The 20,062-nt window shown below is 38.8% G+C and overlaps 1 protein-coding gene across 6 annotated transcripts in view; it reads right to left on the bottom strand.

The window, feature by feature from the left end:
• LOC126248614 (pumilio homolog 3-like) overlaps window positions 1-19,622 on the bottom strand; it is a 179,852-nt gene extending 160,230 nt beyond the window's left edge. For 2 of the 6 annotated variants that reach the window (XM_049949767.1, XM_049949764.1), the window contains exons 1-2: window positions 19,452-19,622; window positions 19,228-19,297 (exon numbers count right to left, since the gene is read on the bottom strand). The gene's annotated coding sequence lies outside the window, so the exon portion shown is untranslated. The remainder of the gene's footprint in view (window positions 1-19,227; window positions 19,298-19,451) is intronic. The other 4 variants (XM_049949765.1, XM_049949766.1, XM_049949762.1 and 1 more) reach the window with 3 other exon arrangements.
• Window positions 19,623-20,062: the final 440 nt, after the last annotated feature.

Raw genomic sequence — 20,062 nt, 5'->3', positions numbered from 1 at the left:
TCGCACGATCCACGAGCGGAACGGGGGGGTGAGGGGGGGGGATGGGGGGGAGGGGGGGGCATATGACTCTGGCACGAATTGTGCCCTCCGCCACACACCGCTTGGTGGCTAGCAGAGTATATATGTAGATGTAGAAATGCTCTTCCATGTTCTTTGATGTCTCTGACAGAATTACAATGTCATCGGCAAACCTCAAAGTTGTTATTTCTTCTCCGTGGATTTTAATTTCCTACCCTAATTTTTTTTTTCTTTTGTTTCCTTTACTGCTTGCTCAATACACAGATTGAATAACATTAGGGATAGGCTACAGCCCCGTCTCACTCCCTTCTCAACCACTGCTTCCCTTTCATGACCCTAGACTATTATAACTGCCATCTGGTTTCTGTACAAATTGTAAATAGCCTTCTGCTCCCTGTATTTCACCCCTGCCACCTTCAGGATTTGAAAGAGAGTACTCCAGTCAACATTGTCAAAAGCTTTCTCTAAGTCTACAAATGTAGGTTTGTCTTTCCTTAACCTATGTTCTAAGATAAGTTGTAGGGTCAGTATTGCCTCACGTGTTCCAGCATTTCCACGAAATCCAAACTGATCTTCCCCGAGGTGGGCTTCTAACAGCTTTTTCACTGATCTGTAAAGAATTTGTGTTGGCATTTTGCAACGATGACTTATTCAACTGATAGTTCATTAATTATCACACCCGTCAAATCTTGCTTTCTTTAAGATTAGGATTATTACATTCTTCTTGATGTCTGAGGGTATTTCGCCTGTCTCATACATATTGCTCACCAGATGGAAGAGTTTTGTCATGGCTAGCTCTCCCAAGGCCATCAGTAGTTCTAATGGAATGTTGTCTACTCCCGGGGCCTTGTTTCATCTTAGGTCTTTCAGTGATCTGTTAAATTCTTCACACAGTGTCATTTCTCCCATTTCATTTTCATCCACGTTCTCTTCCATTTCCATAATATTGTCCTCAAGTACATCTCCCTAGTATAGACCCTCTGTATAATCCTTCCCCCTTTCTGTTTTCCCTTCTTTGCTTAGGACTGGTCTTCAATCTGAGCTCTTGATATTCATAAGGGTGGTTCTCTTTTCTCTGAAGTCTCTTTAATTTTCCTGTAGGCAGTATCTATCTTACCCCTAGTGATATATGCTTCTACATCCTTACATTTGTCCTCTAACCATCCCTGCTTAGCCACTTTGCACTTCCTGTCGATCTCATTTTTGGGACTTTGTATTCCTTTTCACCTGCTTCATTTACTGCATTTTTATATTTTCTCCTTTCATCAATTAAATTCAATCTCTCTTGTGTTACCCAAGGATTTCTACTAGCCCTCGTCTTTTTACCTACGTGATCGTCTGCCGTCTTCACTATTTCATCTCTCAAAGCTACTCATTCTTCTTCTATATTTGTTTCCCTGTTCTTCTCAACCGTTCCCCAATGCTTCCCCTGAAACCCTCTACAATCTCTGGTTCTTCTTCTATATTTGTTTCCCCTGTTCTTCTCAATCACTCCCTAATGCTCCCCCTGAAACCCTCTACAATCTCTGGTTCTTTCAGTTCATACAGGTCCCATCTCCTTAAATTCCTCAATTTTTGCAGTTTCTTCAGTTTTAATCTACAGTTCATAACCAATAAATTGTGGTCAGAGTCCACATCTGCCCATGGAAATGTCTTACAATTTAAAATCTGGTTCCTAAATCTCTATCTTACCATTATATATCTATCTGAAACCTTCCAGTGTCTCCGGGCGTCTTCCACGCACACAATCTTCTTTCATTATTCTCGAATCAAGTATTAGCTATGATTAAGTTAAGCTCTGTGCAAAATTCTTCCAGACGGCTTCCTCTTTCATTCCTTATCCTTAGTCCATATTCACCTATTACTTTTCCTTCACATCCTTTTCCTACTATCGAATTCCAGTCCCCCAATGAATATTAAATTTTCATCTTCCTCATGTATCTGAATAATTTCTTTTATCACATCATACATTTCTTCAATCTCTTCATCATCTGTGGAGCTAGCTGGCATATAAACTTGTACTAATGTAGTAGTACGCATGGGCTTCATGTCAATCTTGGCTACAATAATGTGTTCACTACGCTGTTCATAGTAGCTTATCCATACTTTTTTTTTTTATTACACCTACTCCTGCAATACCCATATTTGATTTTGTATTTATAACCCTCTATTCACCTGACCAGAAGTCTTGTTCCTCCTGTCACCGAACTTCACTAATTCCCTCTATATCCAACTTTAACCTGTCCATTTCCCTTCTTTAATTTTCTAACCTACCTGCCAGATTAAGGGATCTGACATTTCATGCTCCTATCTATAGAACACCAGTTTTGTTTCTCCTGATAACAATGTCCTCCTTAATAGTCCCAACCCAGAGATCCAAATGGAGGACTATTTTACTTCCGGAATATTTTACTCAACAAGACGTCACCATCATTTAACAGCGCAGCAAAGCTGCATGTCCTCGGGAAAAATTATGGCTGTAGTCTCCCTTTGCTTTCAGCCGTTCACAGCACAGCAAGGCCATTTTGGTTGATGTTACAAGGCGAGATCAATCACCCAGACTGTTGCCCTTGCAACTACAAAAAAGGCTGCTACCCCTCTTCAGGAACCACACATTTGCCTCGCCTCTCAACGGATACCCCTCCGTTGTACACACATCAAAAAGAGTTTTGCATCACCTCGGTTCCGAACCTGTACAGAAAACTGGAATAGAGATCAACATAAACATTATTTCCGCTCTTTTTATTGCTCATGAAAACCACACATTGCATGTTGTACCACCAAACAGCGAGACCTTCAGAGGTGGTGGTCCAGATTGCTGTAACACCGGTACCTCTAATACGCAGTAGCACGTCCTCTTGCATTGATGCGTGCCTGTATTTGTCATGACATACTATCCACAAGTTCATCAAGGCACCGTTGGTCCAGATTGTCCCACTCAACAGCGATTCAGTGTAGATCCCTCAGAGTGGTTGGTGGGTCATGTCATCCATAAACAGCCCTTTTCAATCTATCCCAGGCATGTTTGATAGGATTCATGTCTGGAGAACATGCTGGCCGCTCTAGTCGAGCGATGTCGTTATCCTCAAGGAAGTCATTCACAAGATGTGCACAATGGGGGTGTGAATTGTTGTCCATGAAGATGAATGCCTCACCAATATGCTGCCAATATGGTTGCACTATTGGTCATAGGATGGCAATCACATATCATACAGCCATTATGGTGCCTTCCATGAGCACCAGCGGTGTACGTCAGCCCCACATAATGTCACCCCAAAACATCAGAGAACCTCCACCTGGCTGCACTCACTGGGCAGTGAGTAAGGCGTTCAGCCTGACCGGGTTGCCTCCAAACATCTCCAACGATTGTCTGGTTGAAGACCCATGCAACACTCATTGGTCAAGAGAATGTGACGCCAATCCTGAGCAGTCCATTAGGCATGTTGTTGGAGCCACCTGTACCGTGCTGCATGGTGTCGTGGTTGCATAGATGGACCTCACCATGGGCATCAGGAGTGAAATTGTGCTTCATGCAGCCTATTGCACACAGTTTGAGTCATAACACGACGTCCTGTGGCTGCACAAAAAGCATTATTCAACTTGGTGACATTGCTGTCAGGGTTCCTCTGAGCCATAATCTGTACGTAGCGGTCATCCACTGCAATAGTAGCCCTTGGACAGCCTGAGCGAGGCATGTCATCGACAGTTCCTGTCTCTCTGTATCTCCTCCATGTCTGAACAACATCGATTTGGTTCACTCCGAGACGCCTGGACACTTCCCTTGTTGAGAGCCCTTCATGGCACATATCTCTGAACAGTCAAAGGGACTGTGTCTGTGATACAATGTCCGCAGTCAGCATCTTTTTTTTATGTGTGTAGTTGCACATACGGCTATCTGTATGGAGGGAAAGGGGGGGGGGGGTGGCGGGGGGGCAGACAGGCTCTAATAACTGTATATATATCTACAGGTGAAAATAACTACCTCCCATGGTCACAGGCTCCTTTCCCTATCATAACACATCACGTGTAAACTGTCATATTTTTTAAACAAAAATGGTGTCTAGAAACTACTACGTGCAAAGAATATATAGCAGAACAAAAACATTATTTCGAAGTACAAACAGTACGCATCATAACAACATTATTATTTTGGGACAAGTTTTAAAGAATTGTGGAGAAACTCATTTGAGTTGCTGAATACATGTGTTGGAATAAATATTTCAAGGGGTATGCAAATCCTTTCCTGTCATGATTATGTAGCTTGAATTTGATAGTCATTTATATAATTGGGATACATACAGCAAACTTTAATTACAATAATTGTGTTACCAACAGTGGTAAAATTACACATAAATAACAATTTTGGCTGGGATTCAGACAGAGGGATGAAAGGATGGAGACAGTTGAAACATTTATTCCAACACATGTATTCAGCAGCTCAAACAAAGATCTCCACAATCCTTTAAAACTTATTCCAAAATAATAATGTTGTTTTGAAACAATGGAAGCTCCAGGTAGAAATATCAACAATGTAGGATAAGATAGATTGCTACTTACCATGAAGATAACATGTTAAGTTGGAGACAGGCACAATTAAAGGGCACTTACACATAAGCTTTTGGCCTCAACCTTCATCAGAAAAAGACAAACACACACCATTCATTCACACAAGCCGGCACACATCACGCACACATGGCCGCCAGCAGGTGTGTTGGCAGAGGGTGGAAGACAAGAATGGGGCGAAGGAGATAGGACAGACGGGGTGCAGGGTATGGAGACAGTATGTTACCATAGGTCAAGGCCGGGATAATTAAGTGAGCAGAGAAAGTGTTGTAAGGATTGCTGTGGCCTTCTCCACCAGACATCACGGCGCCTAGAGTATCAGCAACCAAACTGACAGCCTGCAGCAGCAGGTTGCCCGCTTCGCAGGCACACTGAAGCACTACACAACCGACAGGCAATATTGATGAACGGCCACAACAACAACAACACAGCAAAGACACCAGTGGCCACTACCGGACCATATAAACATAAGGAAGAGGTCGCTGCAGATCACAGAACTATTTTCACACGTCAAACGACGTGATGGAAAATAGTTCCGAGGTACTCATCCGCCGAAGCACAATGAAGGCCGGCGCTCGGCCTTACATTGGCAGTTCATCGACCGCCAGCAGACGTGGATAGCTGCCGCCCTGTTAGCCCGGCTTGGATCTTCTCGCTGATCACTGGATTAGGCTTGGTATATCGGAGAAGTCTCTGGTGGAGACTAGTAGAAAATTATTTCAGTTGTTTTCTGTATTATTCTTGTATGTAGTTGATTCGAAGATGGGTCACTGTTTAGTGTTGGTGTTATCCTTGAAGAATTTGTTTTGGTTAATTGAACAGTCCAATAAATTGTTTTCGGGCTTTGATCGTCAGTTTCTTCTGCTTACGCAGACATATAAAAGATAATTCCTATCTGCCCAGTTCAGAAAAGCTGGTGGTGGCGGGGAGGATCCAGATGGCTAGGGCAGTGAACAGCCACTGAAATCAAGTATGCTATGTTCAGCTGCATATTGTGCCACGGGATGGCCTGCTTTGCTCTTGGACACAGTTTGGCTGTGGCTGTTCATCCTGGTGGAATGCTTGTTGGTAGTCACACCAATTTAAAGAGATGTACAATGATCACAGCAGAGCTAGTAAATGACATGGCTGTTTTCACAGGTGGCCCGGCTCCTGTCAGATTAGGATAAACCTGTGACAGGACTAGAATAGGAAATTTTGAGTGGGTGGATTGGGCAGGTCTTGCACCTGGGTCTTCCACAGGGATATGATCCTTGTAGCAAGGGGTTGGGATTGGGAGTGGCATAGGGAGGGACTAGAATGTTGTGGAGGTTGGGTGGGCGATAGAACACCGCTTTAGGAGGGGTGGAAAAGATCTCTGGTAGGATGTGCCTCATTTCAGTGCATGATGATAGGTTATGTTATTATGTTGTTATGATATATATTCTTTGTACTTTAGAGATTATGTTTCTATTTTGTGATATGTTCTTTGGATGTAGTAGTTTCCACGTGCCATCTTTGTTTACAAAATATGAAAGTTTACATGTGATGTGTTACAATGGAGCTTGGGCTCACTGGAGGTATTCCAGTTTACTTGTTTATTTTCACCTTTAGATATACGTTTAGTTTTTTAGTCAAAAAACTCCCCAAAAACCATGTTCTGAAATAATATTTTTGTTTCTCCGCTAGACAGTGCTCCAAGTTACCCCAAAAACGATAACACAACACACACATCATACTAACACATGTAAATCCACCTGATGATGGGGGTTTAAACCTTCGAAACATGTTGTGGATATAAATAAAAGTGGCTGGTAACTGTAAACTTGTTTCATTTGATTTTTTTCCTAACCTTCAAGAGAGTTATTCTTCTGCCTGAACTTGTTAAACCAACACTAAAAAGTTAGTTTGGATTGTGAAGGGTCACCCGGTGCCATTTACAGGTATTCCAAACTTTGATTTGCATTCAGTACTACCTAACAATCATAACAAATTATCACAAAGAAATGATTTTATTTCAGCTACATTGTTCCAGACTGATGTGAATAACAAAAAGAATGAAGTACTAGCAATCAAATCCATATGCCAAACAAGCTGAAACTTGTACATACTTTGGAAATTATCAACAACAATTCAAGAAGTCTCGAAACTTTCTGAGCTCCTTGCATACAGTGAAGGGTATCATTTCATTCAGGGATTCTACAAGTGAAACAACTCTTTAGCTTCACTACTCTGTCCCAAGCATGACACACAGGGAGTTTCAAAAATATGTAACTTGGGGAACATGTTCCTGACAACAAAACAATACAAAAATGTATAGTAAACAGGGGCTCTGCCTTTAAAGGTAAGAGCATTTGTTCATCTTCGATACTGCGAAACACATCTTTTCTGCTGCAAGCTCTTTGCTTTCCATATTTTGGGAGAGTTAGTTAGTTAGTTACGTGTTCCATTGATCAATAGCACAGAAAAACCGTTATGATGTGGAACGTGTCAAATGCACAAGAAATGCGCACAGGAAACAGGTCTTGTTGCTGATATTTTTTTTTTCATTATAGTGTTATACCTAAATATTTCTATTATCTATTCCATTCCCTTAAATGGCACAAAATGAATATATTATATCTCCAGATTTATTTACTCATATTCAAGAATTCATCTATGGTATAGAAGGAGTTGTCAAGGAGGTATGATTTCAATTTGTTTTTGAAACTATTACTGCTGTCTGTCAGACATTTTATTTTGTCTGGTAATTTATCAAAAAGTTTTATAGCAGCATATTTTATCCCTTTCTGTGCCAAAGATAGGTTAAGTAAACGATAGTGTAGGTCTTTCTTTCTTATGGTATTGTAATAATGAATGTCGCTGTTGATTTTAAACTGGTCCATGTTGTTGAGAAAAAATTTCATTACTGAGTAATTGCACTGTGAAGCAGTTGTAAGAATTCCTAACCTTTAAAACAGATGCCTGCAAGATGTGCGAGCAGTGAATACCTTTTCCCTAAGTGTTGAGTTGCCCCAGAATATTATTCCGTATGACGTCAGAGATGAGGGAAGAATTCCAAAGAGGATGTTTGATCTGCAACTGGAGGGGAAGAGGCCCAGAGGAAGACCAAGAGATAGATGGGTGAAGGGAGTGAAGGAATGTGTGACGAGAAGAGGAGAGAACTGGACGAAGGTGGAAGAGGGGGAATGGTGGAAAGACAGAACACGATGGAGAGGCTTGTGTTCCCGACAGACCCAGCCAGTGGCTGGAAACTGTCCAAGATGATGATGATGACGTCAGAGAGTGGAAGTATGCAAAGTACGTTAGCTTACTAATTTCTACATCCTCAAAATTGGCAAAGTCACTTTAGGAGATGTAAAATATGAATTTTCCAATTAAGATTCTCATCTATATGTACAACCAAAAACTTAGTATGCTCTACCCTGGCTACTGACTTCTTTTGATGTGTTATGTTTATTGAAGGAATTATACTTTTTGCAGCAGAAAATTGGATGTACTATGTTTCTTCAAAGTTCAGAGTAAGCCCATTCAAAGAAAACCAATAAATAACTTTTCCAAAGACCTTATTTGTATCATTTTCTATCGGACTTTCTTTTACTGGATTAATAATTATGCTTGTATCATCAGCAAACAGTGTCAGTTCGGCATCTTGTATCACATAAGAAGGTAGGTCATTCACATATATCAAGAACAGGAGGGGACCCATGATCGAACCTTGTGGAACACCTAAAGTAATTTCACCCCAGTTAGAAAAAGTGGTAAACTCCTTTGAATCGCTTGAAGCATATAGTGGCAAACTCCTTTGAATCACTTGAAGCATATAAAGAGACTTTTTGCATCCTGTTCTGTAGATATGACTGAAACCACACATATGCTGTTCCATTTATACCATAGAATTGTAATTTCTCTAACATAATGTCATGGTTCCAACAATCATATGCTTTGGATAAGTCACAGAATATTCCTACTGGTAACATTTTACTATTTAAAGACTCTATTATGTGGACAGTGAAATTGTATATTGCTGTCTCAGTGGAGCAGCATTTCTGAAATCCGAACTGTGATTTACTAAGTATCCCATTACTTTTGAGATGGCTACCCACTCTTGAGTACATTACTTTCTCAAAGATGTTTGAAAATGCTGTAAGCAAGGATAAGGGCCAGAAATTATTGACATATGTGGCTTCCCTCTTTTTGTAGAGAGGCCTGACAATGGCATATTTTAACCTGTCTGGAAAAATACCCTGACTCGGCGATGCATTACATATGTTACTCAAAACATCAGCTGTCACTGCTCCACATTGCTTTAATAACTTGTTAGTGATGTCATCTACTCCAACAGAACATTTATTTTTCAAAGATTTAATAATTTTCCTTATTTCACAAGAGGTTGTTAGATGAAACTTAATCTGACTAAATTTTTTCAAAACTGACTCTTCCATATACTGCCTGGCTTTTTCTTTTGAACTATTCTTGCCAATTTTTTCTCCGACACTTAAGAAGTGATTGTTAAACACATTGGCTACCTGTGTACGGTTGGTTAAGATGGTCTCATTCTCTTTAACAGTAATACTGCCTACCCCAGTGGTTACTTTTCCTGTCTCCCTTCTAACAACATTCCATACTGATTTGATTTTATTGCTAGAGTTGTTAATTTCTTCTCTAACATACATATATCTTGATTTACTTACAACTTTCTCAGTATGTTACAATAATTTTTATAGTGTAAAACTACTTCTGGATCTTTACTAGTTCTTTATGAAGACACTTTAATACCTGTAGTAATCCAATGTTTCTTTGAAAAGTTTGTGGCGTTACATTTAGTAATTTTCCTTGGAAAACAATTTCAAAAAGGGATATAAATTTATCATTAGCATTTGGCTCATTATATACATCTCCCCAGTTTACATTTCCTAAACTTTCTCTGAAGTGATCTATAGATACCGGGTTGAGCACCCTCACACTTTTACTTAACGGTTTCTGAAGTGTACACCCTGTTAGGTTTTGTAACTTAATCAGTTGTGCATCATGGTCAAATGGCTGGTTCAAATGGCTCTGAGCCCTATGCGACTTAACTTCTGAGGTCATCAGTCGCCTAGAACTTAGAACTAATTAAACCTAACTAACCTAAGGACATCACACACATCCATGCCCGAGGCAGGATTCGAACCTGCGACCGCAGCGGTCGCTCGGCTCCAGACTGTAGCGCCTAGAACCGCACGGCCACTCCGGCCGGCGCATCATGGTCAGATAATCCATTTATCACAGGGAAAGCATGTATTTGTTCTACATCCTCTTGCTGTACAAATACATTATCTATTAGAGTACTACCGTCCTGAGCTATATGTGTAGGGAAATTGATAATTGATTCTAAGTTATATGTTGTTAACAACACTTCTAGTTTACTTTTCCTATCAGAATTGCTTAGAAAGTTAACACTGAAATCACCACAGATTAATAACTTCTTTTTGTCTGGCAGGCAGCATAATAGGGAGTCAAACTTTTTTATGAATAGCTCCCAATCTCCTAGTGGAGACCTGTACACTGTTGCTAATATCAACACAACATTATCTAGCTGCAGTTCACATGCACAATCCTCAAAGTGAAGATCAACACAAAATTTGCTTACTTCAACAGTTCTGTATTTATACCCTTGTTTTATGAAAATGGCAACTCCTCCTTTATCCATACTAGATCTGCAAGTGTAAGATGCTAAATTATACCCATTTGTACTGACATTTTCCATCCCCACAGTTACATTGAGCTCAGACAGACAAAGTATATCAATCTCATTCTTATTTCTGAGATCATTTAAACACATTATCAGCTCATATACTTTATTTTTTATTCCCATGATATTTTGGTGAAGTAAGTTGATACCACCCTTAGCTTTATCCCCATTTGCTGTGCATGAAGTTTCTTTTCTTCTATTTTCCTTGGTTGTTGTCTGTCTGGAATTTGGCTTTAACCTAAAAAAAACCTGTCCGCCTGGTCCCAATAACCACAGGGATCACCCTTTGTGTGACTGTGGCCCCCCTTACAGTATCTGCTAATAGAGAAGCTAACTTGTCTTTCCCCTTCCTATTAAGGTGCAGGCCACGTGTAGTGTAACGTCACCTACCAATTAGCATCAACTGGAACAACACTCAGGTGAGACTTTTCCGGTGTCTGGAGCATCTCGTTCAGCTCAGTGTTAACACGCCTTACAGCAGTGTTTACCCAGGCTGGTTATGGTGCTGAAAGACCTCCACAAACCCCACATTTGTGTGCCCAGTTTGTGCTCCTATTCGATCCAGGTCACTCCTAATACTACATCTTGGATTCGTAGCCAGGCTGTTTCCTGCTCCCCCAACTATAATTACCCGATCTTCCTTCTCAAAGTCCTTGCATAGCTGACCTAAGTTTTCTGTCACCTGGATAAGGCTTCACTTGGCTTCACAAAACTTGTGACCTGGTACTCTGTCCCTAATTTCTCCTGAAGCTGTTGGCCCACACCCCTCCCATGACTGCTACCTATAAGCCTATACGGAGCAAAAATGGTCTCTAGAATGAATACATTAAGAGCTATGAGCAGTTGTTCATCTTCATTACAATGAAACACATCTTCTGTTGGACAAGTGCTCATAGCTCTTAAGGTACACATATTAGAGCCCAAGTTTCATGAACATTTTTTTCCTTGTTTTGGTCCATATTACCTCCTTCCAAAATATGGAAAGCAAAGAGCTGACAGAAAAAGAGACGTGTTTCACAGTATCAAAGATGAACTAGTGCTCATAGTTCTTAAGGTATGCACTTTCTAGTCCATATTTAATGACTGTTTTGGTGTAAGGAACCTACCCCTGAAGTTTGTAGAAGTATTTTTGAAACACAATGTGTGTGTGTGTGTGTGTGTGTTTGTGTGTGTGTAGTAGAGTACTCTGTCCCTGCTATCTGTTAAGAGGCAAGATCCACAAATGTCAGAAGCAAGCATTCTTAAGATACACAAAATTTCCATATAGTTTCCCATTGAGGTTTACTGAACATTTCCATGAAGTCATATTTTGATATCAATGTCTGTATGAGAATTCTACAGAGACTGACACCCACAACATATGTACACAGTTCAGAAAAAGTCTTACCAAAATTTAGTAGAACTGAAGTACCGAGGAGGTGTTCGGCTGCATTTAGTAATATACTGAGCTTATGTAATGAATCTTTTCACAGTGGTACTTTCACAGAAAGATTTAAATGAGTTATTGACAAGGGACTACACAGAAAAGGAGTAAAACATTGGCACAGAATTACACTGACCCATCTCATTTCTGTCAATATTTGCAAATATATTCAAGATTATGAATAAAGACTGTACAAACATTTAGCGCAAACAGTCTGAGATTCAAAAAGGACTTTCAGCTGAATGGGCTATATTTATCTTGGCAGATGATATGCCAACATCAGTAAGTACAAAATTATTGATTTGTGAACTGACTGTGTCTTTTGATTTTGTGGATAATGATATCCTAACACAAAAGTAAAAATATCACTGAAAGGTAGATGCAGCAGATTCACAGTTTTTATCTGACCAGAATCACAGACAGCACTGTGTATCAGTTCCGTGTCGATTGTCTAATAACAGATACTCAAAATCTGAAGCAATCAGACATGATGCATCACAAGGTTCTATTTTGGGTCCTCTCTGTTTCTAATATACACTATCTGATCAAAAGTAACCGGGCAACTATTACTGGACATTAATATGGGATGTTTCAATCCTTTGCCTTAATGAAGGCATGAACTCTGCTGTGGATAGGCCTACTTTCAACGAAAAGATAGGATATGATCGTTTGGCATTATTGGCCAGGAGACCCCTCCTGGGGATGTCGACTTTTAATGAGACATCTGAATGTTTGTGGAGGAATAGTGGCCCTTTCTTCCTCAAGAGCTGAAGCCAGATAATGTGGTGATGTTGGACACTGGGGTCTGGGTTGGACAATGGGGATCTGGGATGAAGTCGACATTCTGACCCATCCCAAAGGTGTGCCTTTGGGTTCCGATCAGGACCCTGGGAAGGTCAGTCCATTTCAGGAATGTTATTGCCCACAAATCATTGCCTCAGAGATGCTTCTTTATGACAGGGTGTACTGTTATGCTGATACAAACAATTATATCTCTGAACTCTTCCTCTTCTCTACACAGAACATAATGCCGTAACATGTGTCATGAACTTCCACATTCAACATTTTCTCATGCACAACAAGGGGATCACACCATAACCACAAAAAACATCTCCATACTGTAACACCACCTCCTCCGTAGTTCTCTGTTGGCAATGGATAAGATGGCAATAACGTTCTCCAAGCACTTGACAAACCCAACCCCTTGCATCAGATTGCCACAACATTCTAGGCTAAATCACTCATTTCTTATAATCTGCTGCCCAGTGTCATAACTCTTTATACCACTTCAAGTGTCACTTGGCATTCATTGACTACAGAAATGTGTGACATGAGAAGCTGCTCGGCTACTGCACCCTATTCGTTTTAACTCCCTACGCATAGTCATTATGCTAGCTGGACTACTTGTAGAACTCTGGAACAAAGAAGTGATTCCTTCTGTTGATTTCATGTGATTTTTTACAAACAGCCTCTGCAATGCTCTGTGGTCAATGTCAGTCAGCACATAAGGTCTGCCCGGTCTCCGTCTAACTGTGGCTGTTCCTTCACATTTCCACATCACAACCATAACACAGACAATTGACTTGGGAAGTTTTAGAAGAACTAAAATGTCCCCGATAGATCTGCTACTCATACAACATTCAAAGAATAATCCACATCCAAAGTCACTGAGTTCTCCTGCCCAACACGTTCTGCTGTTACTGTTTCTCAACTAACAACACAACACAAAATTGTTAAAGCTTTCATGGCCACTTGTTGATAAATTGCATGTTGGCCTCTGTCTCAGGTTCTTTAGCCAATATTTGTTTGCTGATTTTTCTGATGTTTCGCCAGCACGAGTGACTGGCATTGTCAAAGTTTCACCCCCCTTTGCTGGTGGCAAACTGGGAGATGAGCTCGCAGCTGCAGATTATATGTACCTGGTGTGACAACATCTGAGGGCTTTTCCGTGGTCATTAACACTGTGGTTCTCCCCTTGTTACTTGGTACAGTTGTTCGCTGCTGCACGTGAATCCAGGAACCACTCACCCTGAAACTTTCCTCTTTCTTGTTGAAACTATAGCCATTTTTCTGGATTTCTATAGCTTCCCTGAACAAGTAGGTGTGGTAGCTCTTCTCTGCAGCAAGACTTTCTGTGTCAGCAAATTTTATTACATGGTTGGTCTCACACAGCATGAGCTCCACCATAGTTGCCTTCTCCACCTGTCCCAACATGCAATGCTGCATACATTCGGTAATCCTGGTGCTAACTGATTGCCCAGTCATTCCAACATAGTCTTTACCACATGCACGTGGTAGGCAGCATATTCCCAACATTGCAGGTGGACTGTTTTATCCTTTGCCAATCTGAGACACTCTTTGATCTTCTTCGTTCGTTTTCTTTACACTGTTTTGCACAATATACGGCTCATTCTGTGTCTCACTCTGGGAATCTATCACAGAAAGGCCATACCCAACATTTCTTCTTCTGATGTGTCACTTCGCCAAGTTTTTGATTCCATGGCAATTCTTCTGTAACTGGTGATCACCCATTGTTCCTTGGAATGCTTTCTATGTTTGTGGAAACTCAACTTACAAATGGTATTTTCAGTATACAGAAGAATGATATATGAACCATATCTGGTGTTAATTCTAGAACATCCTGCAAAGACTTCTTCAAAAACTTAGTATTTTGACATGTACTTCCTAATTAGCAATACTTCTATTTTCTCAAGAAAAGATATAGCGAAAGAGTTTGAACACGAGATCAGAATCAGAGACTTGGTAAGTTTAACATTAATACAGAAATGGGTCAGGTACACTGGTATCCATGTACTCAACAATCTGTTGGAGCATATTAACCGTTAAGTAAATAGTGTGGTGGAGCTGAAGAATGTATTAAAGAACATTCTGTCAGGCAACTTTTTCTACTTCCTTGCACAGCATCTTTACAGTATTTCTTAAATATGCTGTAGCTTATTTTACAATCAGAACTAGAACTGTAATACAACAGTCTTTTGTTTTGTCACTTCATTGCATTTCACAGGGGGTGACATGTTCATCTTTGATTTCTTTCCACTTCCCAGATACCAGTTTTCATGATATCCACAGAGTATGGTTAATGAAATATAATTATGATGACAGTAAAAGCTTCCTCAGTTATGTAATAGCACATCAGATGTCAGCATTGATCAGTCACTACCAAATATTGCTCTCCCATAACTTGTGCCAATCAATTACACTATACTTATTAAAGGGTTATTGCATTTCAAATCAACAAGTGCTGCAGCCTGACTTCCTTAGATTTATTTTAAATAAGCATGCATGTAGTATTTATAAATAGTAACACAAAACAATTTTTTGTACGGTTTTCTGACAACAGGTTACAGAGTCATAGGTGCTGACAAAAGTAAAAAAATCAAATTTTTGATTTGCGGAACAATATTAATTTGTTCACAACTCCTGTTCTAATTAAGCTGAAACACTAAAACCAAGTTCATTTGAAAGCCCTTTCATATAAAATAAAACATAATTAGTTGAAAATATATACACATTTTTAATAAAAACATCATTATTGAATTTACTCAATTTTGAGAAACTGTACTTTTTAAAATCCTAAAAGAAATATATGTGCAACAAAATGTTTTCCTCTACATGTTGTAGAAGTTTCAACTTTGGATAAACATGGGATCACAATCAAAAGCAATTTTATGTTTATCGTGATTCTGTAAAATGTCATTCAAATTGTGAATTGTTGTTATTTTAATTTTACTACCTGTGACAATTTTACAGAATCGAAACTGGATTTATTATTTGGATTACAGAATTGTACTTTTCATACAAAAACTGTGTTTTAGAGTTTAGCACTGGCTAAATTAATAACTCAGAATTAATGTGTAGACTTACATATCTAAAATATGTATCTTAATACAAGTGAATAACCGCTATTTTAAAGACTATATACAAAAGGCTGGACAAGTAAAGGATTTGGAGAAGGCCAAGGGTATTTTCTCTTCTCCCAATCCAAAATCTGGCAAGACTCTTAATCAGGCGACTGCTCATTTTGCAAAAAACTTTTATTGTTCTGATAAGATAAGCAGGTCAATAGCTGGTTAAAAAACATTTTGTGCTCATAAGAGTTGATGGAGATAAAATTCAACTGCCTAAATGATTAGTTTTAAGAAATTTATATACACTTTGAAGATAATCATCCAGGGCTCCAGATTAGGTTTTCAACGTTTGCTCAGTAACATACCAAAAATTATTTTTTAGCTGGAAGCTGTGGTACACACAGTATTTGTGTGTGTACTACCCACCAAAACTTCAAACTTATCCTGACTGGGTGTAACACTCCTCAGCGGAGAGTGAAAGATGATACTCCAATGAGTATGAGATCACTAGCAAAAGCAGTTTTATGTTTATTGTGTTTCTGTTAAATGTCATTCAAATCATAAATTATTGTTATTTTAATCTTACAACCCATAACAATTTCACAGAAACATAGTCGGATTTATTACTTGGGCTATGAAATTGTAACTTTCAACCAAAAAAACTGTGTTTTAAAGTGTAGCGCTAGCTAAAGTAGTAACTCAAAATTAATAACTAGACCTACAAGCAAAAGATCCCCATTTTAAAGATTATATACAAAACGTTAGAAAAGTAAAGATCTGGTGAAGGCCAAAGTTATTTTATCTTCTCCCAATCCAAAACCTAGCCAGACTCTTAATCAGGCGCCTGCTCATTTTGTAAAAAAATTTAGTGTTCTGATAAGATAAGTAGGTCAATGACTAGTTACAAAACATTTTGTGCTCATAAGATTTGATGGAGATAAAATTCAAGTGCGTAAATGACTAGTTTTGAGTAATTTGAAAGAAATTTATATACACTTCAAAGACGGCTATCCAAGGCTCCACATTGGTTTTTCAAAGTTTACCGAGCTACAGCACAAAAATTGTTTTTTTTTTTAGCTGGAAGCAGTGCTATGCAGAGTGTTTGTGTGTGTACTGCTCACCAAAACTTCAAACTTTTGCTGACTGGGTGTAACATTCCTCAGCCGAAAGTGAATGATGACATTTCAATAAAACCCTATAAAGACAGTATTGCATGGGTCATGTGTAACCCATAATTGCCCGTTCGTCACTTCGGTGAATGTCAGTACTGTCCAGGACAAGAAACACTTAAAAAGTATTTACAAGAATTGTTGGATACTAATGATACTGACCAGATAAATTACAAAGAATAGGCCACTGTTGATCTGGTCTCTGTTGATAGTGCATCTTCAGAAACTGTCACAAAATCCTCCAATGACTTTATTCATTCTTTTTTTCACAAGTTAAAATCATTTACATGAGATTCCTCTATGGCCAGTCAACAATCGAGTTGTTGGTGATTTGTGAGTTTGCAAGAGTTACACATTTATTGTACAGGATGAAGTTCAAGGTTACCAGTGGACCGACACACAAGCAACAAATCATCCCTTTGTAGTTTATTACAAAAATGGTGACAAACTTGAGCAAATGTCTTATCATACGAGAATGCCTCACGCGACTTTGTTGCTGTGCGTCTGTTCCAGTGCTACTTCATTGACTTTCTGACCAAAAAATTCAATAAAAAAAAAGGAAAATTTATGACCCCACTTGTGGAGTGGCAGTTCAGTATGAAAACAGAACTTGATCAACCTGCACTATTGTGAAAATTTCCACATAGAAGCACAGTGGCATTTTCAGCCACCTCTATGGTAAACAAGCTATTGATGGTATTGACAGCCCAAGCCAGTCTGCAATGTCCATACAGTGATCAAATCATGACACCCAGGCAACTTTGTGTTTTTCAAGGATAATGTAGAAGTGATCAGTGTCAAGTATGATATTGTGGAAGATCACGGAAATGAAGAATTGAAGCTTGCAGAGACATTTGAGAAATGCTGTGCAGTTATAGGGACACAAAAACTTCACACACTTATTCCCCAAAGCAAGAACAAAATAATAAGAAAATTTTAGTCAGACTCTAATGATAGCAAAATTGACATTGTGATAGCTGATGTAAAAGGATATATTGCTTGTGCATATAATGGACACTGGTGGTCAGCCTGTGTAGTTTGGAAAAATCAAGCAAAGGATGAAATTACATTTAGTTTCTTACATGCATATGCCTTGTCCATAATTTTTCACATTCCCCAACCACACGCAGACATTCTTCCTGTAATCAACAGCGAAGTAAATGATGTTTCTATTTAATATTTATATATATATATTCGACTAATTAAGTTTTATATTATATGAAAGCTCTTTAAAACAGCTTTTAAATGAACTCAGTTCCACTGTTCTAGCTTACATAGAACAGAAGTTGTGAAAAAATAAATGTTGTTCCACAAGTCTTTTTAAAAAAGTGCACATTACTCAGTAACCTTTCATCAGAAAAATATAAAAAAAATATTTTGTGCTACTATTTGTGAATAATATGCACATACTTAAATTCAAATAAACAAATTTTTCATTTGTTTATTTCACTTGGAATGCCCCTAACCATTTTAAACATCATATACTATATTATGACATAATTCTACATTTCAGTTACTTCTGGTTGTAATGTAAGTCCCATTTGAACAAAAACTGAACTCACGCCCCCCCCCCTCTCTCTCTCTCTCTCTCTCTCTCACACACACACACACACACACACACACACACAAAAGGGTATTCTTTCAGAACCAGTAAGTTTATAATACACTGGAACAAACTGCTACAAGTACTCTTAAAATCCAAACTACAGAACTCAAGATATAATAGGAGAAATGAAAATGCATCAAACAAAATACTGCAAAATAAAGAGCTGATTCAAAGAAAATGGATTATCACTGATTTAGACAAAACTAAGTGTATACTATGCAATTCAACACTGCCATAGAAGGGCAGAAGTTCACCACAAACACTAAACACTGCTATACATGTGACTGATATAGATTTCATAAGATTATTCATGGGTTCCTGACGAAAATTTTCCACTGCTCTTGAACAGCGATTTTTGGCTGTAAAACAGTAGTCATGCTGTCCTAGTTGAAATCCAACATTAATACCCAACTGGGTTCTTGTCCAAAAAACACTCCAACAATGGGTTTCAAATTATAAGCTCATCTTTCAACATGCTGCCATGAACTGAGCTTTACTAAAAGAAGCACTGTTGTTTATGAAACTGAAACACTCGACGACATGAGCTACATTTGCGACTGACAACCATAACACAACGAACACACTATAATTATTCACAAATTAATACTTTTGATAGGGACAAAATGTAAATCATTTTTGGCCAGAAACTATAAAAATAATCAAATGATTTGACAAAATACTAAAACTATCTACAAAATATATAGATACAGTTCTCCATACAGATTACAAGATGAAAGCAATCATTAAAATTAATATAATCAGTTTCCAAGTTACACACTGGCACGAAAGAAAATTTTTACAAGTATTATTTGAATTAATAAAAGTTACTTTTGTCGCCTCAAACACTAGAAATAGTAACTAATTACCCAGTAGAATGTACTGTCTACTTCTCAGATTTTGTTTCTGATGTGTTTCTACTTGTTGCTTCGTGTTTCTCTGCAAACGGAAATAAACATGTTTGCAAACACTTATCCTTTAAGTAAAATAATAGAAATCAGCATAAGACATAAGATACACGGCGTTAGTTTTGGGTACAGTTAAAACAAGGTTAATACGGTAATTCAGGTACATAAATATATGAATTACTCACTCTGCACTACACAGATAACTCGACTTTTCTTCAGCCGGCTTAACAAATACAGCCACAGCCCAGCATCGTTGAAAACATAACATGTGGATCAATAAACACAGGTCCCTGGGTTTGCTGATAGGCTACAGACCATGACGTCATCTCTCACGCCAGCCAATCCGGATCGCTGCTGGTTTTTCAGCTCCAGAAAATCACTACCGACCAGAGATAGTGGAGACCTCACGCCACTTCTTCACTGCGCATGCTCGATCGTAACGGCAGACCGCATTCGCGAAGTTTCTCCTCCGTTAGTTTCCTGTAGCGCGCTTTATGATTTACTTTTGTGCCCATAGCGAAAGATAATTCAACTAATATCTCATTATGTTCGTGTGTCCCTTATGACTATGAACTCCACTGAGGTTTACAGAGGCATGTTAAAAAAAAAGCATAGTCTTCTAAGAAAGAAGAAATAATTATTGTGCCTAAGAAAATAAAGAGCAAAGTAGCAGGCGATCATTTTAGGCAGTTCCTGTAACAAAGGTATAACTCAAGTGTCAGCTCTTCGGCTGCATGAATGACTACTCCATGCTGGAGATTCCTCTCTTGACCACAAGACTACTGCTATTTGCAAT

The sequence above is a fragment of the Schistocerca nitens genome, chromosome 3, assembly GCF_023898315.1.
Source record: "Schistocerca nitens isolate TAMUIC-IGC-003100 chromosome 3, iqSchNite1.1, whole genome shotgun sequence".
NCBI lineage: Eukaryota > Metazoa > Arthropoda > Insecta > Orthoptera > Acrididae > Schistocerca > Schistocerca nitens.
This window is presented reverse-complemented; position numbering and strand designations above follow the sequence as displayed.